The sequence below is a fragment of the Triticum aestivum genome, chromosome 2B (genome assembly GCF_018294505.1).
Source record: "Triticum aestivum cultivar Chinese Spring chromosome 2B, IWGSC CS RefSeq v2.1, whole genome shotgun sequence".
Lineage (NCBI taxonomy): Eukaryota > Viridiplantae > Streptophyta > Magnoliopsida > Poales > Poaceae > Triticum > Triticum aestivum.
The window spans coordinates 468,946,022-468,966,629 of NC_057798.1; positions in this window are offsets into that span (position 1 = coordinate 468,946,022).

A 20,608-nucleotide genomic window follows, 5' to 3' on the forward strand; every position below is an offset into this window, starting at 1 on the left:
GTGTACCAGCCGGAAAGCTCTTGGGCTTCATTGTATCCGGTAGAGGAATTGAAGCAAACCCAGCCAAGATCCGAGCTCTGTCACAATTGGATATTCCAAAGTATCTCAAGCAAATACAAAAATTGACAGGATGCATGGCGGCTCTAAGCCGCTTCATCTCCCACTTGGGGGAAAAGGCATTACCCCTTTACCGCCTCCTCCGGCGCACCGAACACTTCGAGTGGACGGATGCCGCCACGGCCGGACTCGAAGAAATAAAAGCCATATTGGCAACAAACCCTGTCCTAGCCGCACCAAACATCGGCGAACCAATGTTGTTATACATCGCGGCAACTCACCAAGTTGTAAGCGCAGTCCTCGTCGTCGAACGAGAAACGGACGGACACAAATTCCCTGTCCAAAAACCAGTGTACTATGTGTCCACTGTCCTCACTCCATGCAAGTCCCGGTACCCGCATTGCCAAAAAATAGCATACGCAGTGTTCATGGCATCCCGGAAGCTACGACACTACTTTCAAGAGTGTTCGATAATAGTAGCCTTCGAAGTACCTCTTAACGACATTATAAACAACCGCGGTGCAACAGGCCTGATTGCCAAATGGGCCATTGAGCTCCTCCCATTTGACATAACATATAAGCCACGGCGAGCCATCAAGTCGCAAGCCTTGGCTGACTTTGTAACGGAATGGACTGAAGCCGAACTCCCTAAAGAGTACGGCACATATTCCAACTGGACCATGCACTTTGACGGCTCCAAAATGCTGGCAGGTCTGGGGGCTGGCGTCGTCCTGACGTCCCCAACAGGAGATACAGTCCAATATGTACTCCAGATAATGTATACGGACTCCAACAATGCAGCCGAATATGAGGCCCTTCTACATGGCCTCCGGATGGCAGTCTCCATGGGCATTCAACGCCTAGAGGTGCGTGGGGATTCGAACCTCGCGATATCCCAAATAAATGGAGACTTCGACGCCAAAGATCCGAAAATGGCAGCTTACCGCAACACCGTCCTAAATATGTCAGCTCCGTTCGAAGGGCTGGAATTCCACCATATAGCCCGGGAAAATAATCAGGCAACAGACGTCCTGGCACGCATCGGCGCAAAGCGCGATGCAGTCCCCCCCCCCAACATTTTCCTGGAAAGGTTATTCAAGCCATCCATACAGTGGGAAGGGGAATCCGGAATTAACAAACCAGACCAGGCCGCATCACCTGACCCAGAACACCATGACACAACGGAAGACTCTGTCAATGAAGTCACACCCTCAGCCCACGAAATAATGGCAGTAATCTCCCCGTGGACAGAACCATTCTTAGCCTACTTAACTAGGCAGGAACTTCCCGAGGACCAAAATGAGGCACGCTGCATAGTGCGGCGATCTAAAGCCTATAAAGTCCACGAAGGAGAGCTTTATAAGAAAAGCACCACCGGAGTCCTTCAAAGGTGTATCTCCGAAGAGGAAGGGTGGAACCTTATGGCGGAAATTCACGCCGGACTCGGCGGGCACCACGACGCAGTCCGAGCCCTTGTAAGCAAGGCCTTCTGTACCAGATTCTATTGGCCGACAGCCCGGGCAGACGCTCAGGACTTAGTCCAGCTATGCGTCGGTTGCCAATTATTTGCTAATCAAAGCCACATGCCGCCTACCGCCCTACAAACCATACCCATAACCTGGCCTTTTGCGGTCTGGGGGCTTGACATGGTTGGACCCCTTAAAGGAGGAACCCACAAGCAAAAATACCTACTGGTCATGGTGGATAAATTCACCAAATGGATAGTGGCCAAGCCTGTAAAGACGGCAGAATCCGGACCGGTGATAGACTTCATATCCGGGGTTGTACACCGTTACGGCGTCCCCCACAGCATCATCACTGACAACGGCACAAACTTTACGGCCGACGAAGTTAAACTCTGGTGCAAAAACATGGGCATTAAGCTCGACTACGCTTCAGTCTATCACCCTCAAACCAACGGTCAAGTCGAGCGAGCCAACGGTCTCATCATGAGCGGCATCAAACCCAAACTAGTGCGATCCCTCAAGCAATCTACCACGCACTGGGTAGAGGAGCTCGACTCCGTACTCTGGGGGCTGCGGACCATGCAGAATCGCACTACCGGATTCACACCATTTTTTATGGTATATGGCGCAGAGGCAGTCCTGCCCTGCGACATAATTAATGACTCACCTCGCGTGCACATGTATGAAGAAAGAGAAGCCGAGCTCGATCGGCAGGACAGCTTGGATGCATTGGAGGAGGAGCGCGACGTGGCAAAAGCTCGTTCCGCATTCTATCAACAGCAGGCTCGAAGATATCAAAGCAGAGAAGTACGGGCCAAAACTTATAACGTTGGCGAACTAGTTCTACGCCTGCCGGACAAGAAAAAGGACAAACTAAAGCCCAAATGGGAGGGTCCCTTCATAATCGACCAAGTCCTGACTGGTGGAGCGTATCGTCTGCGAAACGCATCGGACAACCGACTCGAGCCAAACCCATGGAACGTAGCACGCATACGAAGATTCTACGCCTAGCGCCGGACTCCGTGTTCATCTCCTTTCTCTGTCCCTTTTCTTATTTTATGTTTTCTAATTAGCTGCCTGGTATTTCTCTCCTTCCCCCTACCTTTTTCTCCCAAGCCCTTAGGGGCTTGCTTACGCGTTGTTCGCACATACTTGACACGCCACCCGCGCTCATTATACCTGGGGGCTTCTTTATCAGAAGTTTATATAAGCGGGCCTCATGCCCAAAACATGTGTGACACTTCCGCGTGAACCTTTTATACACCATTATATGCATCGATATGACTTAAGTTTTGGCCAAGCTGGGTTGCCTGGCTCCTGTGCTTACCCCTACGTTCCCGTTTGTTGGGCTAGGTGGTAAAGGGAGCACCTCTACGATTGTTACTGCCGAGTCAGCCGGATGTGTACCTCAGACTGGGTGAAGCCGAAAGCTAGCGTTCTTAAGGGAATATTCGGTCGGTGAAGTAAAAGATGATTTTTCTTGTTTATTTATCTGCCCCCAGATGTTTTTCTGCTTTTTTCTCGCAGTTCGGACATGCACTTTAGGGCATGCCCCTCAGGAAAAGGAACCCCTAACGGAACTATTCTCCCTGGAAGATGTTTCTTACTAACCATGTAATATAACATAACTAGTTGGGCACTTGTTTGCTAAAGCACTTATGACCCCTACGCCTAGTCTCCATGCATGCCCCGGTTCTTACATAACCGAGAGGGTATTCGGACACACTCCGGACTATCGGGTCCAGAGGTTGAAGCGAAAAGGTCCGCAATGACAAACGATCTACAATCCGGCTAGAACGCATTTTACATGTCATTTTAAATTACATAGTCAATTTGACTCGGTATATTCTTCTTCAATACCGTCCAACAGGCTGTCTAATTTACAGTCCTGTTGAGAATACTTGGCAGCCAGCTCTACCTGGCCATACACTAAGCTGACAGGGATCTCCTTTCCGTCAGGCCCCACAGGGCCGACCTCGGCCATGTGGTTTGGGTCAGCCTTCGTGTACCGAGTCTTCACCATGGCCCAGGCCTCCCTGGCACCTTGACGACAGGCCGATATCTTCCACAACCGGAAGCGCTGCCGCACTCCCTCCAGCTTCTCCACAAGCTCTCCAAGGCCTTCGGGCACGGAGAGGGATGGCCACATAGCCTGGACGACGCCTTGCATCGCCTGCCGAACTCTTTCGTGCAGTTGCAATAGCTCGGGAAGATGATCCCCCGCTGATCCGGGCATCTCCTTCATAGGACGACCTGTCAGCACATCTGCAGACATAGCTCTGTCAATCGACTTCCTCGCCGAACTCTTTTTTCGAAGATTCGCTTAAGCACTTACTAAAAATGCCGCGTCGAAGTCACTGATTCTCCTTTACGGAATGAGACAGTTAGCACGAACATCCTTTAGTTCCTCGCCCAGCTGGGTATTGGCGTCTTGAAGCTTGTTCTTCTCTTGCCTCACCCTCGTCAGCACGCTCTCACCAGCCTTTAACTGGCGTAGGAGTTGCTGCTTGTCCGGATTCACTCCGGCCCCATCTGCACTGTTATTGTCAGAATTGCACATATGCCGCACTTCACAGCAGAATTATCTTTCGAATCATACATTACCTGAGGGGGTCCCCTTGGCATTTTCTGAAGCGGCCAGTGTGGCCTCGAGTTGGGCCTTGCACTCTTCCAGCTCCTAGGACAGTTGCGTGTTCTTCCTTGTAAGATCCTGTATAACATATGATCCTTAAATCAGTTATCTTAACTGTTTCAAGTCTCGGGGGCTACTGACATATATAACCATCAGATTTACTCACCCGTATGTCTTTTACATACTGCTCTGTGGCTCTGGCTAGACCATTTTGAGCGGCACGGAGATATGCATCTCCCGTATTAAAGGCGTCCAACGCCTCTTGGGAAAAACATGCATTACGAAGAACAGCCCGGCGACGCCTGTGGTTCATGGCACTCTCGACCTCCGAATTGGTGGCAGATAGCCCGTCCGCATCCTCTGTCGGAGGAGCGTCCGGTGCGCCCCCCGTGTTCGCCTCCGCTTTCGGACCCGGCCTTGAAGCCTGGACGATGGATATAGTCTGGCGGGCGCTCTTCCTCCTAAGGAGAGCATGGGCGTTAGTGTGACTTGAGGGCATAAACCCTAGGCATTAAAATTGCACGCCGTATCGTTGCGCCGGAATCTCGATCCGTTCCGCACTTCTTTTTAGCCAACCTAGCTTCAATGGCCCTTGTTGGCTACCCACCGCGGGCCCGGCCCTCCGCCTCAAGGATTTCCTTGCAAAGCAAAACACTATTGGTTTACGGCAATCAAAATAAAGCATGGATGAATCCTCTTGAAAGTGCTGGGGCTTCGGTCTCGGTTACCTTTGAGGCCGGAAGTAGTCCGGGATAGTCAGCTGTAATGGCCACTAAGGTGTTGTCCTTACTCAATTGATGAAACACCCCGTCAATTAACTCCACACATAAGTCCGGGTCCTCTTGGGAGTCCAGATCGAGGGACCGTCCTGGGACCTCGGGTTGCGGAGGAGGGCTGTTTTTTTCCTTCATGGTCTGGCGCAGCTCCTGTGTTAACATTGCTAGACTAAGTACTCAAATATGGGAATTTCGAAAGCGGGTAGACAAGTGGATGTGTTCAGTCACCCAGCTTGGAGGACTATACATAGAGAATCCGCCCCGTGGGTTGACACGGAGCAATTCCTCTTCTTCTTCCTTGTATAAAGCGGATAAGATCTTCGTTAGAGTGGCGGCCGAATCCGGCCCCTTGCGACCGCACCGGGTGGCGTCGTCCTCCCCGTTGAAATCCCACATGGGGTGGCCTCTGTACTGAAGCGGCTGCACCCCCCGCGTAATGCATGTGGCCATGACCTCGATCATGGTCAATCCGGAATGAGCCAACAATCTTATCCGGCTCATCAGGTAAAGGACGTCCCTATCGGTTTCCCTCTGAGGGTTTCGTGGGCGCCAGCTCAGGCGTTTCTTCAATGGAGCATTGTCAAACTCAGGAAGGCCGATCCGTACAGGGTCCGGCAGGGGCTCATCCATATAAAACCATTCCGAAGGCTAGTCTTCGGACGCCTTCTTTGGGGTACCGGATAGGTATCCGGTCCCGGCGATGCGCCATAGTTCGGCTCCGCCCACTTGATAAATTGACCCCTCCTGAGAGCGGGGCACAAGGCAGAACAACTTCTTCCACAGCGCGAAATGGGCCTCGACGTCCAAAAACAACTCGCAGAGGGCCACAAAGCCCGCAATGTGCAGAATGGAGGCAGGCGTGAGGTTGTGTAGCTGGAGGCCGTAGAACTCCAGCAACCCTCGGAGAAACGGATGAATTGGAAATCTGAGTCCTCTTATTAAATAGGGGACTAGGCATACCCGCTCTCCTTGAGAGGGATTGGGGACGCTCTCCGCCTGCTCTCCGCCGCTATAGGTGGCGATCCCGGCTCGAACTGGGACCATATATGCTGGGGAGAGGAGTCCCTTGGATTGAAGCACTACTAGCTTGCTATGCGGGACGGAACACCGCTCCCAATCTCTGGGCCGAGGGCTGGAAAGGCGAGAGGAGGAGCTGCTTCGACTGGCCATGGTGGAATGGATCTCTGTCGAAAGTGCTCGGATGAATACTCGCGGAGGGAAGGTGGTGTGAATTGGATCTAAATCCCTGTCTCTTTTATGGGCGGCTCATTTACGCGGCTGGGGGGGTAAATGAAAAAAAAACTAGCTTTTCGCATTCGTTTGACACGTGGAAGATGGTCATTATTACGGCACAGAAGCTGAGGAGAGCAACACGCACCAGAAGCCGGACACTATCCGACAGGTACATGGAATTTTGAGAAGAACCCGCCTTGCAATGCCGAAGACAAACTTGCGCCCCGGACTCGTCATCATTGAAGCCTGGTTCGGGGGCTACTGAGGGAGTCCTAGATTAGGGGGTGTCCGGATGGCCGGACTATGACCTTTGGCCGGACTCCCGGACTATGAAGATACAAGATCGAAGACTTCGTCCCGTGTCTGGATAGGACTTTCCTTGGTGTGGAAGGCAAGCTTGGCGATATGATATGAAGATCTCCTCCCATTGTAACCGACTCTGTGTAACCCTAGCCCTCTCCGGTGTCTATATAAACCGGAGAGTTTTAGTCCGTAGGACGAACAACAATCATACCATAGGCTAGCTTCTAGGGTTTAGCCTCTTTGATCTCGTGGTAGATCAACTCTTGTACTACCCATATCATCAATATTAATCAACAAGGAGTAGGGTTTTACCTCCATCGAGAGGGCCCGAACCTGGGTAAAAACATCGTGTACCTTGTCTCCTGTTACCATCTGCCTGGACGCACAGTTCGGGACCCCCTACCCGAGATCCGCCGGTTTTGACACCGACATTCGGGATGCAGACGACGAAGAAATTCAAAGCCCACCCACCGCCCACTTCATAGCCACCGTCGACGATTTAACCGACAGGCTCAATTTTGACTCCGAAGACATCGACGGTATGGACGACGATGCATGAGACGAACAGGACTGAGCGCCTATAGGGCACTGGACAACCACCTCATCTCACGATGTATACATGGTGGACACACCTGGAAGAAACGACGACGAGGAACAGAGGGACGCAACGAGGGATCATTCCCTCGAAAAGCAATCAAAGCAGCGGCGTAAGCGACGTGCCAAACCCCACCTCGACAGAGACCCAGCCATAGAGCAGGGAGAACCGGCGGACGACGAACATTCCATTGATTAACCGTCCGAACAGGGCAATATGAGTAAACAAACCGAACAACCCATCCCCGGTGAAGATAATAGTTCGGACGATCTCACGCCGGACAAGTTGTTGGAGCAGAAGAACCTCCACAAAAGGCTCGTCGCCATGGCACGTAGCCTGAAAAAGCAGAAGCGGAAGCTCAAAACAGCGGAAGATGCACTCAGAATTAGATGGGGCAAAGTACTCAACACCGCAGACAAGTACGGCGGCGGTCGTCACACAAAGAGCTATCCGAAGCGAAAATTACTACCGGAATTTGATGAGGAGGCCTTAGAGCCCCCGCAATCAAAAAATAAGAAAGACAGCTGGTCGGATAAACAACCCCATGGCCAGCATAGAGCGGCAAGGGGTGTCGCACCCAAGTCGGCACGCGATCCGCACAAGGATTCGCATCAAAAAAACGGCCCAGCCAGATCTATCTACAAGCCAAGAAAGCAAGCTCTAGTAAGGAATGCAACGCAACAAATATCCAAGCATCACGACACACCAAAATATAGGGGTGCCGCACACCCCCTATGTTTCACCGATGAGGTGCTGGACCATGAATTTCCAGCGGGATTCAAGCCCGTAAACATAGAGGCATACGACGGAACAACAGACCCTAGAGTCTGGATTGAGGATTATATCCTCCACATACACATGGCTAGAGGAGATGACTTCCACGCCATAAAATATTTACCTCTCAAGCTCAAAGGGCCAGCCCGGCATTGGCTTAAAAGCCTTCCCGAAAACACCATAGGAAGTTGGGAAGAGCTCGAGGATGCTTTTCGGGCAAATTTTCAAGGGACTTATGTCCGACCTCCGGATGCAGATGATCTAAGTCATATAACTCAACAACCCGGAGAGTCAGCCCGGAAACTCTGGAACAGATTTCTTACTAAAAAGAACCAGATATTCGACTGTCCGGACGCCGAAGCCTTAGCAGCTTTTAAGCACAGCGTTCGAGATGAATGGCTTGCCAGACACCTCAGACAAGAAAAACCAAGAACAATGGCCGCCTTAACAAGCCTCATGACCCGCTTTTGCGCAGGAGAAGATAGCTGGCTGGCAAGAAGCAGCACCAGTGACCCAAGTACATCCGAATCTAGGGATGGAAAGGGAAACCGCGACGTAGCAAGGACCAGCGCCGGACCAAGGGAAGCAGCCCGAAGAGCACGGCAGTCAATGCCGGATTCAAAAGATCTCGGCAGAATCAGAAAAAGCCGCCCTCAAGGATGACAGGGACGAGCTCTCTAACCTCAACAAAATATTGGACAAAATATGCCAGATCCACAGTACTCCCGGGAAGCCTGCAAACCATACCCGCAGAGATTGTTGGGTCTTCAAGCAATCCGGCAAACTTAACGCCGAACACAAGGGGCTTGACATACCAAGCGAGGATGATGACGGACCCCACAAGCAGAGCACCGGAGAACAAAAGAAGTTCCCACAAGAAGTCAAAACAGTAAACTCACTTCATGTGACAAAAGGGAAATATAGAGTGGCGCCTATGGAGATACGCGCCATACGGCCTGTCCCAGAGGATTCCCGCCATTGGTTGTTACAACCAATCACCTTCGACCATCAGGATTACTCTAGAAGTATCCAGAACGCAGGCTGGACTGCCTTGGTCTTAGACCCGATAATTGACGGACTCCACTTCACACAAGTCCTAATGGACGGCAGCAGTGATCTAAACCTGCTATACCAGGACACAGTCCGCAAAATGGGGATAAACCCAACAAAAATTCGCCATGGCAACACTTCATTTCAAGGGGTAACGCTAGGCCCAGATACCCATTGTACGGGTTCTCTCCTGCTAGAAGTTATGTTCGGCTTCCCCGACACTTCCGCCGCGAAAAACTAACCTTTCACATCGCCCCATATACAGGTAGCTATCAAGCACTACTGGGACGCGAAGCTTTTGCCCGCTTTAACGCAATACCGCATTGTGCATCCCTTATACTTAAAATGCCCGGTCCACGAGGCATCATTTAATTAAAGGGAAATACCGAGTGTTCCTCGAACGCGGAAGACTGTGCGGCGGCCTTAACAGCCACACACTACACCAGCTTTACTAGTCAAAGCACCCGAACAAGTCGTTCAGACCCCGGACATGGCTAGATGAGTCCGGCGTAAACATACAAAGGCTTACTAGCCGCACACCCTTGTACAAGGGGCTCCGCGCGTATACAACAAGAGACAATAAAGCTCAATTCTACCCATTCTCCGAATTATACTTTGTTTATTTCGTATAACATAGCTTTTCGCATGACTGTTTTCAACTAAGTTCCTCTCTTTTACAGACGAGCACCGTGCTACACCCGTCCAGGATACGGCACAACGGAGACACAGGCGCAGACATGCAATAGGGACCCGTTCCAAGGATTCTTTTCAGATTAAGACCCTGCATAAACCTTTTTTACTGTCTCTTGTTGATAACATCCCCCTGCTTCTTTTTATAACCGAGGAGGAGGCTGGCGTCTTGGCATTTGGCCACGTCAGAATTTTGCACGTACCTGGACACCAGGGGCTTCTTACCAAGGGCGTTGTTCCGCCCGTTTTCATAAAGACCGAACACCTTAGGGAGTGTTCGGCGTCGCGAGTTTGGCCTTATATGCATCAGCTCCGAATCATGTCTTTGGTCTTTGGTCAAATGTTGGGTTTGCCCGGCTCCTGTGTTTTGCTGTCTTACGTTCCGCTCTATCAGCTAAGGAGGCACCAGGACAACTACTGCGATTGTGCCCCGGTTCGGCCACGCGAGCACCTCAGTAGACAAAGCCGAAAACTAACTGTCATGATACAGCGCGAGACTAGTCAACCACTCGATGACCTGCCGGAATCTTTAGAATTCCTCCGCATTAACGAAGGGCCGCTTCCTAGTTAGGCACATACGCGCCCCGAATTCGGGTGAGCGCGGTGCGCCTAGGGGCTATATAGTAGCCCCACTGTCAAACTCCTATGGCTAAGTGAAAGTGATAAAGCATTATAGTCCGGTTGCCTAGTTCGCTGCGCTATCGCCTCCTTTATAGGACCAAGACGTTGGATCAAGTGTGAAAATGCACCTTCTGCGAGCACCCCCGCATTATATGCGTGGGGGCTGAAGTCGAAGATTGCCATCTTTCAGGATATATATACATATACATTAACGGCCGCACAGGAGGTATTTTAATTCTTGAAAGCACAAGTATAAAAAGCTTTTTCCATCGAAATATTGTTTTACAATGATACATGTTATTCGAACATAACATCCTTTGAGCACTGCGTCTCTATTAAACGAGCGCCCTGCAGAACTTCCTGAAAATAGTGCTCGGTAGGTACTCGGCTTTCGTCTGAATCTTGGGATGCAACAGCACTGGCCTTCATATCCGCCCAGTATGTCTTGACACGGGCAAGAGCCATCTATGCACCCTCTATGCACGCCGACCTCTTCATTGCATCAATATGTGGCACCGCACCGAGGAACTGCTGCACCAAACTAAAATAACTCTTCGGCTCGGGCCTCTTCGGCCATAGATGACTCACCACATGATTCATGGCGAGTCCGGATAACCTATTCAGCTCCGCCCATGCGGCCAAACGATCGGATACTGAAAGTGGGCGCTCTGGATTGTGGAACTGCAACCAAAAAAGCTTCTCCACTTCATGGTCATTTTGATCGCGGAAGTGTTCGGACGCGTCCGCGGCACTCGCCGCCAAGTCCAGGTAAGTGTTCGCCGCACTCCACTTCCGGTCCAACGGAGCATATGCAGGATCCCCGAACTTCATCCGCAACATATAGGGCTTTGCAGTCGTGATATCTTCGGCTTGACATAGCTCCTCCTTCATAGCTCTCATCGCAGAGCGAGTATCCTTGGCCTTGGCAGTGACATTCTCTAGGTCCTTCTGTGCCACCTGATCTTCTTTTTCAAGAAGCTTGCAGCGGTCGGCAGCATTCTTCAACTTTTCAGCCATCTTGGCCATTTCCTTCTTGCTTTGGCAGTGAGCAGCCTGTTCGGCTTTTAGCTCCTCAGCCGCCTTTAAGGCAGCTGCATCGCTTTTTCTGGCCAGCTCCTTGACTCGGGCAAGTTCCGCCCGAAGGTTCTCCATGGCAGCGGCACCATCTGCATCAAGCACATATGTTGTAAGGTACGGGCATCAAGCTCCTCTTTCCAAGTGTCTTCGGAGAAATTATATACCTTGTGCCTCGTCAAGCCGCTTGTTGACAAGCGCGATGTCGGCATCTGCCACGTCAAGTTGCCACTTTAGTTTGCCAAATTCATCAGTCCAGCCAGCCACCAGACACTTCGCCACCTACATAGGAAAGGCGTAGTATTATACCTGGGATTATGATCCTCGGCGCACCGTCCTTTTTGACAACGCATCGAGTCTTAGGGGCTACTATCTATAAAGGGCGCATCTTATATATGTGGATCTGTCAAAAGGTACATCGTTTCACGTACCTCAAAACATGTCAGTAAACTCCTGACGGCCTCGTACAACCCGCTCTCCACGGATGAAATCCTTCTAATCACCGTATCCATCAACGCACGATGTTCTTCTGATATAGATGCTCGCCCGAGCAGATCCTTTAGCTCCTCTGACCGTGCACCGGACGGTGCCGGGCTCGTCCGATGGCCTTCTTCGAAGGCCGGACACGGAGGGCCTTGGGGGGCTATACGACTACCTTCCGGCCCTGCCGGATTCGGAGAAACCCTCCGTGACGACACCTCAGGGTCGCACGCCTCGCAAGGCGGTACGGCAAGGGGAGGCGTTCCGCTCTTCATCATCTCCGGATGAAGATCCCCTGAAGATGAGCTCTGCTGAGAAGGGCGGAGATCTGAACTACAAGGTAAAATTTCGGTTATCTTCCTCAAAAATAGAATGAGGATGTCTCTTATTTTTAAAGCCCCCTTTTTTACCTACGGCTCGGTGGAGAGCTGATCCCGTTGGGGACGCAATGCGGCCGAGGCACCTCCCGGCGCCGGACCCTCTGACGAAGATTTCTTCCCCCGCTTTGAGGCCATAGCCTTCGGGTCTTCAGAGGCGGTCCTCTTTTTCCCCTGGATGGAGGAATTTTCGATTCCTCCTTCCCTGACAGCCTCCTTAGGGGAGGCGGTAGCTTCCTTGTTCCCCTCTTTGCCTTCTTCCAAAGGCGCAACCTCCAGCATCCTGGTTAACACAGGATCCGGCGTAGTCTCAAGGAGGGGAGCCGGACACCTGATTAATTTTGCTTTCGCTATCCACTCCTGTTTAAAGGACAACTCTTTTAAGGGCAATTTTATGATAAATATACGGATAGCGTGTCCGGGTACAGGGCTACTTACTTGGGTATCCGGCGATTGCAGCTCAGACCTGCGTCCTCGGATGTGATCCTAAGAACAATTTGTACATCTCCACGGGCGTCGTGCCCATAAAATGTTGGAGAGCTCGTGGTCCTTCCGGATTAAACTCCCACAAGCGGAGGGGGCGGCGTTTGCAGGGCAGGATGCGACGAATCAGCATAACCTGCGTCACTATGGCCAGATTGATATCTCTTTCTAGGAGATCTCAAACGCGGCCCTGCAACAAGGGCACGTCCTTGGACGACCCCCAGTTGAGCCCTTCATTGACCCATGACGCCAGCTGTGGTGGGGGACCCTAGTGAAAGGCAGGAGGCGCCACCCATTTGGTGCCCCTGGGAGCTGTGATGTAGAACCACTCTCGTTGCCATGAGTCGAACTCCTCTTGAAAAGAGCCCTCGGGCCATGGAGCGTCGGCAATCTTGCTTATAACAGCACCTCCGCACTCTGCGTGCTGCCCCTCGATCATCTTCAGTTCTACCTTGAAGGTCTTAAGACACAATCCAAAGTGAGGAGTAATATGGAGGAAGGCCTCGCACACGACAATGAACGATGAGATATGGAGGATGGACTCCGGAGCTAAGTCGTGAAATTCCAGCCCATAGTAAAACATGAGCCCCCTCACGAAGGGGTCAATCGGGAAGCCTAGCCCACGAAGGAAGTGAGACATGAACACCACGCTCTCACCAGGCTTGGGAGTGGGAATGACATGCCCTTGAGCAGGAAGCCTATGCAAGATTTCGCCGGTTAGATACCTGGCATCTCTTAACTTTCACACGTCTTCTTCCGTAACGGAGGAAGGCATCCACCGGCCTTGAAGGTCAGAGCCGGACATCATCGAAGGTCCGAAGCACCTGAATCTGGAGCTTTGGGTGTTGGAACTCGAGGCGAGAGGCGGATTTGATTTGGATTGAAATAAAGGAGTCGAGCCTTGGTCTCTTTATAAAGAGGTTGAATACCAAGAGCCCTCCCCGTGACCGTTTGGGACTCACTTTCGATTAAAGAGACATACCAATGGCACGGTTGGGTTACCCACGCCCGTATTGATGAGAATCCCGGAATAAGGGGACACAATCTCTGCTTTGACAAGACGTGCCAAGGAAACCGCCTCGCTAAACGCGCTGAGGTGGGACGTAAAACAATTCGAATAAAGTCTTGGCCGTGGCATGATGTCACGCTACGGAATACGTCAGCAGATTAGATTTGTACAAATATTATTCTCTCTACGGTGGTATGTGGAACTTATTTTGCAGAGCCGGACACTATCCTTGTGTTCAACATCTTCTATGAAGTATTCGGAGGGGGAACCCGCCTTGCAATGCCAAAGACAATTTGCGCACCGGACTCGTCGTCATTGAAGCCTAGTTCAGGGGCTACTGAGGGAGTCCCGGATTAGGGGGTGTCCGGATAGCCGGACTATGACATTTGGCCGGACTCCTGGACTATGAAGATACAAGATTGAAGACTTCGTCCCGTGTCCGGATGGGACTTTCCTTGGCGTGGAAGGCAAGCTTGGCGATACGGATATATAGATCTCCTCCCATTGTAACCGACTCTGTGTAACCCTAGCCCTCTCCGTTGTCTATATAAACCATAGGGTTTTAGTCCGTAGGACGAACAACAATCATAACATAGGCTAGCTTCTAGGGTTTAGCCTCTCTGATCTCATGGTAGATCTACTCTTGTACTACCCATATCATCAATATTAATCAAGCAGGAGTAGGGTTTTACCTCCATCGAGAGGGCCCAAACCTGGGTAAAAACATCGTGTCCCTTGTCTCCTGTTACCATCCGCCTAGACGCACAGTTCGGGACCCCCTACCCGAGATCCTCTGGTTTTGACACCGACAATACCTTCCGATACTACTCATAGATTCATCAAAATAAGCAAACAACGCATAGAAAACAGAATCTGTTAAAAACAAAACAGTTTGTAGTAATCTGTACCAAACGTATACTTCTGGAACTCCAAAAATCCTACCAAATTAGGAAGTCCTAAGCAATTTGTGCGCCAATCCGGAGCAAAATGAATCAGATCAAAAGCCCGTTTCTGTGAATTATGAAAACTAATTTACTGGGTGCAAAAGTTTCTGATTTTCAGCAGGATCAACACAACTATCACCGTAAGCTATCATAAAGGTCTTACTTGGCACTTTATTGAAACAAAAGCTATAAAACATGATTAGTACAATAGCATAATCATGTGGACACACAAAAACAGTAAGGGTAAATATTGGGTTGTCTCCCAACAAGCGCTTTTCTTTAATGCCTTTCTAGCTAGGCATGATGATGACAATGATGCTCACATAAAAGATAATAATTGAAACATAATGGGAGCATAATGAAGCTTATGACTAGCACATTTAATCCTAACCCACTCCCTATGCATAGGGGTTTTGTGAGCAAACAACTTATGGGAACAATAATCAACTAGCATAGGAAGGCAAAAACAAGCATAACTTTAAAACTTTAAGCACAAAGAGGGGAAACTTGATATTATTGCAATATGTAAAAGCACATGTTCCTCTCTCATAATAATTTCAGTAGTATGATGAATGAATTCAACAATATAATTATCACATAAAGCATTATTTTAATGATCTACTTGCATAGAAATTTTACTACTCTCCACATACGGAGGTTTATTCTTTATGGCATGCGTATCATCACAATAATCATCATAAATAGGAGGCATGCTTTCATCATAATAAATTTGCTCATCAAAACTTGGGGGACAAAAAATATCATCTTTATCAAACATAGCTTCCCCAAACTTGTGGCTTTGCATATCATTAGCAGCATGGATATTCAAGGAATTCATACTAACAACATTGCAATCATGCTCATCATACAAAGATCTAGTACCAAACATTTTAATGCATTCTTCCTCTAGCACTTGAGCATAATTTTCCTTTCCATCATTCTCACGAAAGATATTAAAAAGATGAAGCATATTTGGCAAACTCAATTCCATTTTTTTGTAGTTTTCTTTTAAAGAATAAACTAGTGATAAAACAAGAAACAAAAAGATTTGATTGCAAGATCTAAAGATATACCTTCAAGCACTCACCTCCCCGGCAATGGCGCCATAAGAGAGCTTGATGTCTACTACGCAACCTTCTCCTTGTAGACGTTGTTGGGCCTCCAAGTGCAGAGGTTTGTAGGACAGTAACAAATTTCCCTCAAGTGGATGACCTAAGGTTTATCAATCCATGGGAGGCGTAGGATGAAGATGGTCTCTCTCAAACAACCCCGCAACCAAATAACAAAGAGTCTCTTGTGTCCCCAACACACCCAATACAATGGTGAATTGTATAGGTGCACTAGTTCGGCGAAGAGATGGTGATACAAGTGCAATATGGATGATAGATATGAGTATTTGTAATCTGAAAATATAAAAACAGCAAGGTAACTAATGATAAAAGTGAGCACAAACGGTATTGCAATGGTAGGAAACAAGGCCTAGGGTTCATACTTTCACTAGTTCAAGTTCTCTCAACAATAATAACATAACTAGATCATATAACTATCCCTTAACATGCAACAAAGGCCACTCCAAAGTCACTAAAAGCGGAGAACAAACGAACAGATTATTGTAGGGTATGAAACCACCTCAAAGTTATCCTTTCTGATCGTTCTATTCAAGAGTTCGTAGTAAAATAACACAAAGCTATTCTTTTTGTTCGATCTATCATAGAGTTCGTGCTAGAATAACACCTTAAGGCACAAATCAACCAAAACCCTAATGTCACCTAGATACTCCAATGTCACCTCAAGTATCCATGGGTATGATTATACGATATGCATCACGCAATCTTAGATTCATCTATTCAACCAACACAAAGTACTTCAAAGAGTTCCCTAAAGTTTCCACCGAAGAGTCAAGATGAAAACGTGTGCCAACCCCTATGCATAAGTTCACAAGGTCACTAAACCCGCAAGTTGATCACCAAAACATACATCATGTAGATCACGTGAATATCCCATTGTCACCACAGATAAGCACATGCAAGACATACATCAAGTGTTCTCAAATCCTTAAAGACTCAATCCGATAAGACAACTTCAAGGGGAAAACTCAATTCATCACAAGAGAGTAGAGGGGAAGAAACGTCATAAGATCCAACTATAATAGCAAAGCTCGCGATACATCAAGATCATGACAAATCAAGAACACGAGAGAGAGAGAGAGAGAGAGAGAGAGAGAGAGAGAGAGATCAAACACATAGCTACTGGTACATACCCTCAGCCCCGAGAGTGAACTACTCCCTCCTCATCATGGAGAGCGTCGGGATGATGAAAATGGCCACCGGTGAGGGATCCCCCCTCCGGCAGGGTACCGGAACAGGCTCCCGAGAGGTTTTTGGTGGCTACAGAGGCTTGCGGCAGTGGAACTCCCGATCTATTGTGCTCCCCGGTGTTTTTAGGGTATATGGACATATATAGGCGAAAGAAGTCGGTCAGGGGAGCCACGAGAGGCCCACGAGGGTGGGGGCGTGCCCTGGGGCTAGGGCGCGCTTCCCTACCTCGTGGCTTCCTTGTTGCTTCCCTTACGTGCACTCCAAGTCTCCTGGATTGCTTCCATTCCAAAAATAACTCTCCCGAAGGTTTTATTTCATTTGGACTCTGTTTGATGTTCCTTTTCTTCAAAACACTAAAATAGGCAAGAAACAACAATTTGGGCTGGGCCTCCGGTTAATAGTTTAGTCCCAAAAATAATATAAAATTGTATAATAAAGCACATAAACATCCAAAACAGATAATAATATAGCATGAATGCTTCATAAATTATAGATACGTTGGAGATGTATCAGTACCCAAGCACCGGTCCACCCACATACCAAATTATCAAAGTAACGAACGCGTATCATATGATCGTGATGAAAACTAGCTTGACGATAATTCCCACGTGTCCTCGAGAGTGCTTTTATCTATATAAGAACTTGTCTAGGCTTGTCCTTTGCTACAAAAAGGATTGGGCCACCTTGCTGCACCTTATTTACTTTTGTTACTTGTTACCCGTTATGAATTACCTTATCACAAAACTATTTGTTACATATAATTTTAGTGCTTGCAGAGAATACCTTACTACAAACCTCTTGTCATTTCCTTCTGCTCCTCATTAGGTTCGACACACTTACTTATCAAAAGGACTACGATAGATCCCCTACACTTGTGGGTCATCACTGAAGCACCTCCTATTATTTCGGTGAAGGCAGCTAAGGGAGTCCTGGACTGTTGGGTCCTCGGGAGCCGGCCTATGTGACATGGGCCGTACTAATGGGTTGTGGAGATACGAGATAGAAGGTTTTCTCCCGTGTCTAGATGGGACTCTCCTTTGCATGGACGGCAAGCTTGGCGTCCGGATGTGTAGTTTCCTTCATTTGTAAACCGACTTCGTATAGCCCTAGCCCCCCTCCGGTGCCTATATAAACCGGAGGGTTTAGTCCTTAGGGGCGATCACAATCATATAGGCTAGATATCTAGGGTTTAGCTATTATGATCTCGAGGTAGATCAACTCTTGTAACCCCAATACTCATCAAAGTCAATCAAGCAGGAAGTAGGGTATTACCTCCATTAAGAGGGCCCAAACCTGGGTAAACATCGTGTCCCCTGCCTCCTATTACCTTCGATCCTTAGATGCACAGTTCGGGACCCCCTACCCGAGATCTGCCAGTTTTGACACCGACATTGTTGCTTTCATTGAGAGGTGCACTGTGTCACCAGAAGGATCGATGGCTCCATCTATCATCTACAATAGTACCTCCCTGAGGGAGACTTTTCTCCCCGGCCAAATCTTCGTATTCGATGGCTTTGAGCTGCGTGCCAATTCGATTGGCCATCTGAAGCAGATCACAGCTATGCCCCTAGTCATCAGATCAGTTTTGGAAACCTAAACTATGTCGTCGATATCCAAGGAGACTTGATCTTCCAAGGATTCACGGCCTCAACCACAGATCTGGCCTTAGATCGGGAACACCCCACCGAGTCCGAAGATGGAAGTTTAGACCCCGTTGGACTCTCCGTAGCCATAGAGCTCAACACTGGAGATACGGAGGAGATCGTTTCACCGGCGGGCCCAGAGTCATACCAGGCTCCCTTCGTCAACACGAAGCTGGACTCACCCCTGAACACCAGATCCGGACTCTTGAGGTCCGTGTTATGAGAGCTCAGTTAGGGAACTCATGTCGTGCCCTACTCCACGGACTCTTGCTTCCCTGTCCCAACCTCACTCTTAAACGAGGCCTTGGACTTAATGCGATCTCTCGCCATTACAGAAGGATCACTGCCAAACTACACCCAGCCCACACTAGGGGCTAAGAGCAGGGAATTTTACGTCCCACCCACCACCCACTTTATAGCCACTGTCGAGGACTTAACCAACATGCTCGATTATGCCTCCGAAGACATCGATGGTATGGACAACGATACCGAAGAAGAGCAAAGCAAAAACCCGCCGTTTACCAGACGCTGGACGGCTACTTCGACGTACGACGAGTACATGGTGGACACGCCCAAAGAGAACGATGGTGATGGTGGTAAGGATCCAGTCGAGGACAAGCCCCCCGTGGCACCAAGAAAGCATCGATGTCAGCAGCACCGCTCGAAATCGCGTCACGAAAAGGACAGTAATACCGGCGCCGGAGACAACAATACTCCGGATAATGCCAAAGACCAAGAAGCCCCTATCGAACCAACATCCGAGCATGATGATTGGGAGGATGGGCAAGTCAACCCGGACGATCCTATCGGGAACAAGGGCTCGGAGGATAGTAATTACTTACCGATCTCCGAAGAGGATGAGAGCCTCAGCGACGAAGAATTCATCGTGCCAGAGGAACCCCACGAACAAGAGCGCTTTAAGCGCCGGCTAATAGCCACTGCAAGAAGCCTGAAAAAGAAGCAGCAGCAGCTTCAAGCTGATCGGGATCTGCTTAATGACAGATGGACTTATGTCCTGGCAGCCGAGGAATACGACCTCGAATGCCCAACTAAGAGTTACCCGAAGCGCAAGCTGCTACCCCAATTCAACAACGAGGCCCCAGAGCCTATACTGCCAACGCGTAATGCTACCGACGGACCTGACCGACCACCATGTGGCTGGGACAGAGCGGCAACTCAAGCCGAACACTAGCTTGCACCATCCCGCCATAAAGGCAGAGAGACAGCAGCTGCAGGATACACTTATGGCCTAGGACGGGACCTGGCTAATAGAGCCGTTTAGACCAGATCAACCTATGGATCAAGGGGCCATGCCCCAGCGCGAGAAGACGGCCATCAAGCCTGGCATGACAAGCACAACTTCACCCGGGCTAAAAACTGCATACGGACTCCAACCGAACTGCGTCGTGACGTTGCCCGATACAAAGGCGCCGCACAAACCCTATGGTTCACTGATGAGGTAATGGAACACCAGTTCCCAGAAAGGTTTAAACCCGTGAACATCGAATCATATGATGGCACCATAGACCCCGCAGTATGGATTGAAGATTTTCTTCTCCACATTCACATGGCTCGTGGTGACGATCTACATGCCATCAAATACCTCCCCCTCAAACTTAAGGGACCAGCTCGGCACTGGTTAAACAGCCTCCCAGAAAACTCTATTGGAAGCTGGGAAGACCTGGAGGATACCTTTAGAGACAACTTTTAGGGCACTTATATCCAGCCTCCGGGCGCCAATGACCTCAGTCACATAGTCCAGCAGCCTGGAGAGTCAGCCGGAAAATTCTAGACCCGGTTCTTAATTAAAAAGAACCAAATTGTTGATTGTCCGGACGCCGAGGCTCTAGCAGCCTTTAAACACAGCATCCGCGACGAATGGCTTGCCCGACACCTCAGCCAAGAAAAGTCGAAGTCCATGGCAGCCCTCACATCACTCATGACCTGCTTTTGCGCAAGAGAAGATAGCTGGCTTGCCCGTAGCAGCAACAGTACCAGCAATCTTGGCACTTCCGAAGCAAGAAGCAGAAACGGCAGGCCCCGACGCAACAAAAACAAGCGTCGGAGCAACACTGACAATACC